Below are 13,039 nucleotides of genomic sequence, written 5' to 3'. Positions count from 1 at the left end.
TTTAGGATCATTATCCATTTGTAGAAGCCATCCTCTCTTTAACTTCAGCTTTTTCACAGATGGCATCAAGTTACCATCCAAAATTTGCTGAAATGTTATTGAATCCATTTTTCCTTCTACTCGTGAAATGTTCCCTGTGCCACTGGCTGCAATACAACCCCAAAGCATGATTGATCCACCCCCATGCTTAACAGTTGGACAGAGGTTCTTTTCATTAAATTCTGTGCCCTTTCTTCTCCAAACGTACCTTTGCTCATTCCGGCCTAAAAGTTCTATTTAACCTCATCGGTCCACAGAACTTGTTTCCAAAATGCATCAGGCTTGTTTATATGTTCATTTGCAAAGTTCAAACGCTGATTTTTGTGGTGAGGACGTAGAGGAGGTTTTCTTCTGATGATTCTTCCATGAAGACCATATTTGTACATATATATCTTTATAGTGGAATAGTGTACCACAACTCCAGTGTCTGCCAGATCTTTCTGGAGGGATCGTGCAGTCAAACGTGGGTTTTGAATTGCTTTTCTCACAATCCTGCGAGCTGTTCTGTCTGATATTTTTCTTGGTCTTCCAGATCTTGCTTTAACTTCCACTGTTCCTGATGACTGCCATTTCTTAATTACATTCCGAACAGAGGATATTGACATCTGAAAACGCTTTGCTATCTTCTTATAGCCTTCTCCAGCTTTGTGAGCGTCAACTATTTTCAGTTTCAGTTTTCTAGACAACTGCTTAGAAGAACCCATGGTGCTGATTGTTGGGGCAAGGTCAGATGAGTCTGGGCATTTAAAACCTTTGAGATTGACATCACCTGGTCTTCCCAGACGATGTTTGAGAACAATCCATGACACTGGCAGGTCTCAGCTTTGCAAAGGGGGCAGTGCATGCTATAAATTCTGCAGGGTGCCCAAACTTTTGCAGACGCCATTTTTTTGTTTTCTGTAATTTTGATAGTGTAAATGATGGAAATAAAATCTAACTTTTTTTGACATATTATAAGAATGTTTAATCTGTAATTTGATGCCTTTTGGAGATTTTTCCATCTTTCCGTGGCTTCGTTATGCACATTAATACAAATTTTTACCTGGGGTGCCCAAACTTTCGATCCCCACTGTACATATAAACACACATACATAGTGTCATGGATATGCAATAATGTCTGACAGCTTACCTTCTCCTCCATGTGTTCATTAGAGGCCTGACTCTCTTATCTGGCTGCCTTTTATCATCTCTCCTCCCTGTATGACTCCACCCCAGGCCATCCCAGGAACTCTATATTAACTAGTGCACTGCAGGTCTGCTTGGCTGTTCAAAGTTGTTTGTTAGCATTGTGTGTTTGGGTTCCTGTCTGCCGTGTGCTACGTTATCTCTGTGTACCGACTTTGGCTTGTCTCCGACTTCTCCTGTGTTGCCTGTGATCCTGACCCTTGGCCTGTCCCTTGGTTATTCCACGTCTGCTTGTTGCCCCGACCTCAGCTTACCCTCCACTATTGCTTGTGTCCTGCTTGCCCTCTGTCCCTACGGAGCGTGACCTAGGGGACTCCAGGGGCCGCGACCTGGATCCAGCTGAAGCGAAGGCCATCCTCACCACTAGAGGCTCTGGTGAACACCAAGCTGGGTCTTAGACTCCGCGCCCTGGGAAATCTTGGGCTTAAGCTGCCTGTAGGCTCCCTGTTTGTGCCCCAGCGAACCTCTCCTCCATATCCGCTCTGTTGTCCGTCCACAGAACTCGGCTATAAAGGATCACTACCCTGTGGTGCACCCCTGACCCCAACGGGGTGCACTTGTCACCTGGCCACAGGTGACCTGACAGTTTGAACAGCCATAAACCCGGTCGACGTGCCGCTACCCGTAGACGATCCATTGCAGGGCATAGTTGTAGTAATATTAATATAGATATGTAGGTATTGTAAAATATATGAAAGGCATAGTATATATAGGTTTACATACAGGCATTCAAGGTTACACATCAAAGGGGTTAGTGGTCAAACGACACGCATCAAAAGATACAGAAGACTCTTTGATGTGTTAATCTTATCTAAGGCGACCTAGGTGTGTGAAATAGCCTGGTACTTCCTTACATAAGGAATTGTTTATTGATGGTAATTAGACTTGTGGGATGTTCATTCAATGGGAACATTTGGTTGACCCCCCCTTCCAGTGTGAGTCCAATATTTGAAGCACTCAAGCTGGCAGTCTTGTCTTGTCACTCTATGATGAACATTGCACAGGTCTAGGAGAAGATGGGATTCTGAATTATACTCTGTTGGATTCTTGTATCGTCTGTGAACTTTAGACTTTGTATGTTATTGTAAGTTAATTAAATTTTGCGTTCTCTGGAGAGCCTGGTGTGTCGCTGCGAAACAACGTAATTTATGGTCATCAGACTAAACATCTAAGATATTAATTATCTAACCGGAGTACTGGGCACAATATACACATATACATGATCACTACATTTATTGGACAAATTAGATCACTACAATAGTCTGCAGACTTGAGACTCAAGAATCTAATCAGACTCAGGTGATGCGATTGCTTCAGGATCTGGCTTCCCGCTTCGAGCAGCTCCAGACCTCTTTGGGAACCCTGAATCAGCAACCTCAAGTACAATCAGCGACTGCACCTATTGCACCAGTCGCATTCACTACAACTGCCTGCTCCGTCTCGTTTCTCTGGGGACTCCAAGGCCTGCAGGGGGTTCCTTAGCCAATGCATTATTCATTTTGAGCTCCAGCCTCAACACTTTGTCTGATCAGGCTAAGATAGCCTATATCATTTCCCTCCTCTCCGGTGAAGCTTTAGCCTGGGCAGCCTCTCTGTGGGAACTGAATGATCCAGTGGTTTCTAGCCTGCCTAATTTCTTGAACCTTTTTCGGAATATCTTCGAAGAACCGGCTCGTGTCTCTTCAGCAGCCAGCACCCTTTTATGTCTCAGCTAAGATTCAGCTTCTGTGGGACAGTATGCTCTTCATTTCCGCATACTGATGGCTGAGTTGAGCTGGAACAATGAGGCCTTAGTAGCAACCTTTTTGCATGGCCTTTCTAATAGGGTGAAGGATGAATTAGAAGGAAGAACCATTCCCACTAATTTGGACGAAGTTATCTCCTTGTGTAACCAGATCGATACTCGCTTTCAGGAAAGGACCCAAGAAAAGCGACGCCGGCACTCCTTGGCCTTAGTCAGCCTGAGCTCCCCTCTCTTCGACCCATGGAGCATCTCCTGCCAGCTGAGGAACCCATGCAGCTGGGTCGGACCAGGCTATCTCCCGAGGAACGTGCTAAGCGCAGAACTCTGGGCCTGTGTCTCTACTGTGGGGGCAAAGGTCATTTTCGTGACACTTGCTCTCTTCGCCCGGAAAAACGCTCGGGTTCAATACATCTGGAAGGTGGAGTATTGGACCCAGAAATATCACCTTCACCTTCTCGTCTTCTTCTTTCTGTGTTCCTTCATGTTGGTGCTTCTCCCCATTCGGTCTCGGCATATCTGGATTCCGTAGCCCCTGGCAATTTCATGGACTGGGAAATCGCATCGTCCATGAGACTTATGCCGCATATACACGATCATTTTTCAGCATGAAGAAAAAACAATGTTTTTCCAACTTCATCATTAAAACGACGTTGCCCACACACCATAGTTTTTAGAAAAATGCTCTAGCAAAGCGTGGTGATGTACAACACGTATGACGGCACTATAAAGGGGAAGTTCCATGCGAATGACGCCACCCTTGGGGCTGCTTTAGCTGATTCCGTGTTAGTAAAAGACAATTCGCACGTTTCTGTCTGTTACAGCGTGATGAATGTGCTTACTCCATTACGAACGGTAGTTTTACCAGAACGAGTGCTCCCGTCTCATAACTTGCTTCTGAGCATGTGTGGGTTTTTAATGTCGTTTTAGCCCACACAGGAACATTTTTCACAACCCGAAAAACTAGATAGTTTAAAACGTCGTTAAAAAAATGCAGCATGTTCGAATTTTTTTTGTCGTTTTTCAGAACACGAAAATTGATGTGAAAACAACGTTTTTTTATACCGAAAACTGATCGCGTGTACGCGGCATTACCCTTTTGCCCCTCACCACACAATTGGTAGTCTTGGCGATTGATGGCACTGTTCTCCCAAAGGGTCCTATACATTTCCAGACACTCCCTGTTAAGATGTCAGTAGGGACACTTCACCAGGAGTGGATATCCTTCCTTGTCCTACCTAAGGCCTCAGCTCCTATCGTTTTGGGCCTTCCTTGGTTATGGCTCGATTCTCCACACATTGACTGGACTGCCGGAAAGGATCCTGGCTTGGGGTCCCTCCTGTCCCACAGCCTGCCTACCAAAGGTTGCCCCAAGGGAGAAACTTCCTGTTGCCACCATCCCAGTATCTTTTGCTCTTCCTACTGCATGTAGTGATTTCCGGGATGTGTCCTGCAATAGTCAGGCCGATGTACTCTCTAGCCCATGTGGAACTCTGGATGAGGAGCCCACCTGTGAACCTGAGCCGATCATGCACTCCAGTTTGCATAACAGTTTACCTTTGTCCCTCCCTAAAACACACAGCCAGGCTGGCTTGTTTGCAAGTTCTGTAGTCGCTACACCTGACTATGCTATTCAGTCGGCCTCTGCATCAGTTATGCCAACCCAACCCATGCCCAGTGAGCCTTTTACTTTTTCTTGTTCAGGACCTTCTGCAACCTCGCCTCATCCTAATACTATTACTTCCATTCAAACCTGTTTAAGAGGCTCAATCCATCCTTTGGATAGACTGCCTCATTCTGCTAGGTGGGGTTTTCAACCTTTTTTTCAGGGCTCTCTGCATTTACTGGTGCTTCTGCTATCCAGCTGGACTTCTGTGTCATGTCACCTTCTAACCAACCTGACCTCAGGGTTCCTCTGACCTTTGCCCAGTCTGATGGTCCTGTGCTAGATGCCCAGTTAATCTTTAAGGGTCTGAGGGACCCTCCTCAGATTCTTGTTGATCCTCTCTTGCCCTTGCTTATTCCTAGGCCTTTGGTCCTCAATAATTCCTCTCGTCCTCCCCCTACCTCGGTTCCGCTCTCTGAGGATTATCTAAAGTACGAGCTTGGTCGTGGTCCTGAGAAAGCGTCTTGGATTTCTGACTTTAAGGTCTTTGTGCCTCGTCTGTTGAGGAGATTTCATCTGGGATTTCCTTTTAGGCCTGGGCCCAGGCGGGGGAGGGGGAGGGGCCATAAGAGGGAGGGTACGGTCATGGATATGCAATAATGTCTGGCAGCTTACCTTCTCCTCCATGTGTTGATTAGAGGCCTGACTCTCTTATCTGTCTGCCTTTTATCATCTCTCCTCCCTGCATGGCTCCACCCCAGGCCATCCCAGGAACTCTATATTAACTAGTGCACTGCAGGTCTGCTTGGCTGTTCAACGTTGTTTGTTAGCATTGTGTGTTTGGGTTCCTGTCTGCCATGTGCTACGTTATCTCTATGTAACGACTTTGGCTTGTCTCCGACTTCTCCTGTTTGCCTGTGATCCTGACCCTTGGCCTGTCCCTTGGTTATTCCACGTCTGCTTGTTGCCCCGACCTCGGCTTATCCTCCACTATCGCTTGTGTCCTGTGTGCTGCTTCCCCTCTCTCCCTACAGAAGGTTGACTCCAGGTGCCGCGACCTGGATCCAGCTGCAGCGAAGGCCATCCTCACCACTAGAGGCTCTGGTGAACACCAAGCTGGGTCTTAGACTGCGCGCCCTGGGGAATCTTGGGCTCAAGCTGCCTGTAGGATCCCTGTTTGTGCCCCAGTGAATCTCTCCTCCATATCTGCTCTGTGGTCCAGGGGTGCACTTATCACCTGGCCACAGGTGACCTGACACATAGATAGCCTTTTTTTTAAAAGAGAGAACTGTTCCTCTCTTCCTACTGGGTACTGCACTGTAGGGAGAGACAAAGAGCACAGCACACACTATGCTTTCACTTTAGGCAAAATCAGTGTGACCAGCTCCCCGCAGTGCAGATTTACAGTTTGGCAGAGGATCGGGGAGCTTGGTCTCAGCCGGCCTTACTGCTCTTCCTACAAAGACACACATGAGGCCTACACGGACCCCCTGCAGCATGGGGCCCAGTCAGGATGGCGATGCCTGCAGCCCCTGTATGTCCACCCCTGAACTAAGGCATGGTGGGCAGCACTTGTTGCTAGCCGAAGACTCCCATAAGGCATACTACAGCATGCTCTGATGATCCCCAAGACTAGCACCCTCCTAGAATAGGTTGATAGAGAAATTCATGTAAATTTAGTCTGTTTGGCTCCTCTGTAAACCAGTGGCAGCTGGTGTTCAACATTTTTGGGGAGGCGCAAACAATCTGAAAAAAAAACATCAAACGCAGCCACTGTGCCATCAAATGCAGCTACTGTAGCCATCAATTGTTGCCAGTGTTGCCAGTGTGCCCCATCAATTGCTGCCAGTGTGTGCCCATCAATTACCACCAGTGTGCCCATCAATTGCCGCCAGTGTGCTGCCAGTTTGCTCTATCAAATGTAGCCAGTGTGCCGCCAGTTTACCTCATCAAATGCCACCAGTTTGCCCCATCAAATGCCACCAGTTTGCCCCATCAAATGTCGCCAGTGTGCTACCAGTTTGACCCATTAATTCCCGCCAGTGTGTTGCCAGATTTACCCCATGAATTGCTGCCAGTGTGTGCCCATGAATTGCCACCAGTGTGCTGCCAGTTTGCCCCATCAAATGCCGCCAGTGTGATGCCAGTGTGCCTATCAATTGCTGCCAGTTTGACCCATAAATTGCCACCAGTGTGTTCTCAGATTTGCCCTATCAAATGCCACCAGTGTGCCCCATCAAATGCCACCAATGTGCTGCCAGATTTGCCCCATCAAATGCCCCCCTCTGCCCAGCACTTACCTGTCTTGGTCAAAGCTGTCCTCCGAGTCCTCGATGTCTTCTCCCGTCCTTTTCCATCTTCTGCAATAACACAGTGGAGTAATTTGTGATTCATTGCATGAATCACAGAGGTCTATCCTTGTGACCTCCTCCTCTTATCCCTCTGTGGGTATAATCTGCTGTCAGCTCATGCACCTAAATTACACACACATGTTTTAATTCATCCGCCTCACCTCAGGCAGGTGCAGGTTGCTTCTTCAGACGTGCTCTAATCTCCCTTCCCTCAGGCTCTGAGAGACACATGCAGCCACCCTGGAGAAGATGGAGAGAGGTGGTGGGCGGAGCCAAAATTGACTAGGTGGGACCTCAGCCTCGCTTTCCTCCTTGTGAAGTCACCAGTTGCTAGGCGGCAGGCGACCCTAGCAACCAGCACAGGCAGTAGTACTGAAGCACTGTGTGAGTAGATCGGAGCTGCTGTTGCTGAATGTGAGTGCCACTTGAGCTTTGGCACCCCCCGCTTGTGGCGGCTGCCCAGGATGGGCCCTGCATGAACCACTTCGACAGTCTTCGGGTCTTAGGCACTGACATGTTTGTGGCTTCACAGCCAGCTGCCCACTACACATGCGTGAGCCACGCTGTGCTTTGGGAATGGTCCTACAACGTTCTGGGACCTATGACGTGTCCCAGAAGGTCATGTGGAGGGGGGACTTCTGGGGGATTGCAACGGCAATCCGACCTTAAGTGCGAGCGGGTACCTGGCAAATTCAAGTATCCACTCCCCCCACCCCCTGAAGAATGTGCAAAAATTAGAAACAGAGAAGGGAAGAAGTTAAATCCTCCTCCACTATGAATGCTGGGGCCTCGACCTCGCTTTCCTCCTCGTGATGTCACCAGTTGCTTGACGCCAGGTGGCAGGCGACCCTAGCAACCAGTGCAGGCAGTAGAGGCCAGCAGTGCAACAAGAGGGTCTCGGCCGGCCGGAACAAATACTGAAGCACTGTGTGAGAAGATGGGAACTGCTGTTGCTGAATGTGAGTGCCAGTTGAGCTTTGGCACCCCCCGCTTGCGGCGGCCACCCAGGATCAGCCCTGCACAAACCACTTCTTCGACAGGCTTCGGTTCTTAGGCATCGACATGTTTGTGGCTTCACAGCCAGCTGACCACTGCGCATTGGGGGGCGATGCTGTGCTTTCGAAATGGTCCTACAACCTTCTGGGACCTATGACGTGTCCCAGAAGGTCATGTGGAGGGGGGACTTCTGGGGGAATGCAGCCACGAGCGGGTACCTGGCAAATTCAAGTATCCATTCCCCCCCCCCACCCCCAGAAGAATGTGCAAAATTAGAAGCAGAGGAGGGCATAAAGTGGAACCTCCGATTTAGGGTAAAGTTCCGCTTTAACGCTCACACAACTTTCTGCAGCTACTTTATGACAACCTGCTCAGCCAGCATACAAAGTAGCTATAACATTTCCTTGCCAGTCTCCAGACGGATACATTTGTAATACAAAATATCTGCCATTAACTTGCTTCCTGTTTTAGGATGACAGCCATACAGAGCAGCTTTTTCACCCTAATACAGGAAAAATATTAGGACTACAAAACACCTTCCTTTCTTTGCCATAATTGGTGAAGGGGCTTTGTTTTCCACTGAAATAGCAGGGAACAGTACTAACTGATAAAAATCCAGAAGCAGAGAGTAAAGAAAGTTATCAGTTCATAAAACTTCTGGATGGATTAACAGCTATTTTCTTTTTCATTTTTGTACTTGTCAAATAGATCAGTAAATGCCTTTGATGGTATTTTTTTTTTAAACACTGTTTATTGCAAGAGACTTTGAAATGACAGGATACATAGCATGTAATGAACATGAGGAAATATAATACAGTTAAAGCGGGGGTTCACCCAAAAAACACATTTTTAGATTGAGGCTAATTGTGGGAAGCACAATCGGGTGTTTTTTTTTTAAATCAATGCAGTACATACCTTTTTAGAGATAGATGTTCTCCGCGGCTTCCGGGTATAGACTGCGGGACTGGGCGTTCCTATTTGATTGACAGGCTTCCGACCGTCGCATACAGTGCGTCACAAGTTGCCGAAAGTAGCCGAACGTTGGTACGCAGGCGCCGTATAGAGCCGCACCGACGTTCGGCTTCTTTTGGCTACTCGTGACGCGCTGTATGAGACGGTCGGAAGCCTGTCAATCAAATAGGAACGCCCAGTCCCAAAGACCATACCCGGAAGCCGCAGAGAACATCTATCTCTAAAAAGGTATGTACTGCATTGATTTTTTTTAAAAAACACCCGATTGTGCTTCCCACAATTAGCCTCAATCTAATGTTAAAAAAAAAAATTCGGGTGAACCCCCGCTTTAAACCACACCAAAAGCTGTCTTCCTTTTTACAATGCTTTAAGTGAGTGTAGCACTGCCCTCTTGAGGTTGCAAGATAAATCAGAATGCCTCTGGTTGCCCTGACCCTGTGAGTCCTCTGCAACCCTGTGTTCAAACATTTTTTCCTTAAATAACAGCAGCAATAAGGAAATACACCAGAATTGGTTAAATCAGAAATAGTTTACGCAATGTGATAAATGATAAAGAAATCAAAGAGTCAACATGAGCTTACACCCCAAAATGTTGCTTCCCATAGAATGTTATTGATAGCGAAACAACTATTATCTCTAAGATTCAAACATTAAACAGTGAATACTATAATTGTTATGCTCAAAAGAGTGCATATAATGGCCCGGATTCAGGTACGACTTGCGAGTGCGCAATCGCGATATGTGCCGCGCAAGTACGGATTTGCGCCCAGGCAAATATGCGGATGACCCAGAAAACAAGCTAAGCCTGAAATTAGGCTTTTTTCAACGGACGCAGTTTCTCTGCCCCGGTGCATGTAATGAGCATTTTTGCGCAGGGTGCAACTTGCGCTCTCATTGTTTTCCCTCAGCAAATATGCAAATGAGGAACTAACGCTGATTCAAAAACCTGCGCGTGTGAGGCGCAGTTTGCACACCAAGCGTGCAAGCTGTTTGGCCAGGGCAAAATTGCTCCTCATAAAAGCAGGGGCAACTTGGCAACAGACATCCACAGGTCAGCTGGAGAGCAACTACAGCAGCACCGTTACGGACGAGCTGAGCAAGCAGAGCACCCACACTTTCTGGACCTCACATCTGTGTGCCAACATGCCAGGGGCAGCTATGGTTCTAGCATTACTACTGAGTGAACCGACTCGTAGGAGGGCACGGGAGAGGATATACCGAGTGCGCAGGAACATCTTTGACATGGAGGAATCGGAGGTGTATCGCATGTTTAGATTCAGCCCTGAAGTCATCCTGGAATTGGCCACAATCCTGCATGATGACATCACCAGCCAGACACATCGTGGACATGCAGTGGAGCCACTGGTCAAGGTAGTGGCAACCCTGCATTTCCTGGCAAGTGGATCTTTCAACGCACAGGTGGAATTGTGGCTGGGATGTCACAATCCAGCATGAGCAGATGTGTGCACCAGGTTATCCCTGCAATCCTGAGACGCATGTCCCACCACTTCATCAAACCCACCCAGGAGGTCCAGCGGCAGAGGGCAGTGACAGATTTCTATCAAATTGCCAGATTCCCACGCACCATCGGCACCATTGATTGCACCCATGTGGCACTACAGCCCCCCTGTGAGACCGAGCACATATACTGTAATCGGAAGCATTGGCATTCCATCAATGTCCATAGATAGTGGATGCCCAAGGCCTCATATGGCATGTCCATGCCAAACACCCAGGGTCCTGTCATGACAGCTTCATATTCCGTCAGAGCAGCATCCCAACAGAATTTGACCAGAACATGTACGGGGACAGCTGGCTGGTTGGTGAGTGACATGGGTGTCAGGTATGACTGTCCCCCCCATGATGCAGACATCACGAGGGGCACATGCATGACTAACATTCTCCTGTTTTTTCCCTTCCAGGTGATGCGGCATATGCACTGGGACCCCATCTTATGACCCCATTCCGGAACCCCCAAACCCCAGGAGAGGAAAGATATAATGAAGCTCACGCACGTACCCGTGCAGTGGTGGAACGCACATTTGGCCTCATGAAGTCCCGTTTCCGATGCCTGGATAAGTCTGGGGGTACCCTGTTGTATTCCCCAAACTTTGTGTGCCAGATCATCGGGGCATGTTGCATTCTACACAACTTCGCCATGAGAAAGGGCCTGGAGATTGACATACGTGATGACCTGACCCCCCAACCACACAATCCCCCCCCCCCCCAAGAAACTCTACCCAGTCTACTGAGGGAAGAGCAATCAGGAGTGGTCTCGTGGAACGTATCTTTGAACGTTAAACACACACATTAATCATGTCACAAGTAGAATGCACGCGTGCACACCACTGTGGTCCCTAGCACACACACCCCACATGCACCCAAAATTGGATTAGACCCAAGGATACCCCATGGTATTAAGGAGCAGCAACGCCTCGTCAAGGCTCCAATTATGTTGCTGTCCATTCATACACCTTTCACATGGCAGAGGGTGACACCCCTTTTCCAGCAGGAGTGACACCCCCCCCCCATTCACACACCAGTCACACTGTAGTATACACTCCTCACCGTGTGTAGGGACTACAAAATAAAATCTCAAACTTTGAGCATAAAATAAAAATATAAAAGCTCATCATCTGAGCATTAAATAAATATAGAAAAGCTCATAATCTGAGCAAAAAAAAAATATTAAAAAAAAATCATCATATGAGCATAATCCAACTAAATAGAACAAGCTCCTTATCTCAGCACCAAGGGATATGTTAAAAAAAAAAAAAGGCACAGGAAAATTATTTTTTTTTTCTTTTCGACATCCTGGTGCCAAGGGTGCCCCGGCTCTGGCTCCTCAGTCGGCGTGGTGGAGCCTGGGCTGAGGATGGAGCATGGGGTGGGGATGGAGGGGGGGGAGGAGCATCATCCCCTACTTCCTCACTCCTGGCAGGTGGTGCCTGCCTGCCCTCCATGGCGTTGGCCAGGCGAGTGAGCACTCTGTTGGTTTGTGCCAACATCCGCAGCTGCCGGGTGGTAGTGTTCCTCTGTTGCTGCCGGTTTCGTCTCCCCTCCTCCCGCACAGCATCAGTGTTGGCCTCCACCGCCCCTGCCAACCTGCTCACCTCCGCTGTGAGCAAAGCGGTGGCGTCCTGCTGCTCTACCATACAGGTGGCCATGGCTAGACAGTTTGCGCTGACTTCCTCCAGGCTCTCTGTGTCTCTTTTCCCCAGGTCAGCATGCAGGGTGAGGGCCTGCTGCACTGAGGAGGAGGAGGATGCCAGGCTGTCCGCCACCTGCCTCAAATCACCCACCATGGCCCCTATATGGCGGGTCTGCCGGGCCTGTTCCTCCTGCAGCCCTTCTCGGAGGCTGGAGGGTACACCCCTCGTTTTGGATAGAGCCTTAGTGGGAGGAGAGGCTGGGGCCCGTACTGAGGGAGAAGGGGAGGGGGTCACACTGGTGGTAGGGACACTGGAGGGGGCGACAATGGTGGGAGGGACACTGGAGGGGCTTGCCCTGGAGGGGGAGTACGTGATGGTCAGGGGGGTGGTGGGTTGGTCAGGAATGGTGGGATCCTCCAGGAGGTATATAGAGTCCTCCTGTTGGAGGTCAATGAACTCCTCCACCACTTCCTCCTCCATAGATGGCATATGGGTGCTCTCCTCCTCCACCAACATGCCCAGTACTTGCATGGGGGTTGACTGGATCCCATGATGTTGTGGGGATGGCGTGGGTCGCCCTGCAGCCGACGACGGCCCAGCTTCATCCTCAACATCTGTGGATGACACAAAAAAATACATGTTGGTGGAGTCACACACTTGTCACATGTTCCCTTCTACCCCCTCACATGTTCCCTTCTACCCCCTCACATGTTCCCTTCTACCCCCTCACATGATACACAGCAAATATGAGATAAAACACACTTGTTACATGTTCCCTTCTACCCCCTCCCATGATACACAGCAAATATGAGATAAAACACACTTACCTGTCCCCAAGTCCCCAACAGTGGAATCATATCCTGGGACTCCCTCCACCTGCTCCAGCGCAAAACTTTGGGCAATCACCTCCTCCTCCACATTCAAACGTAAAGGGCAGGCTGGTCCTCCTCCCGTGCCCCTGGTATGTTTCCGGATTATCACCAGTTTGTCCCGGAAC

This window comes from Rana temporaria, chromosome 2 (assembly GCF_905171775.1).
Source record: "Rana temporaria chromosome 2, aRanTem1.1, whole genome shotgun sequence".
NCBI classification, from domain to species: Eukaryota; Metazoa; Chordata; class Amphibia; order Anura; family Ranidae; genus Rana; species Rana temporaria.
This window is presented reverse-complemented; position numbering follows the sequence as displayed.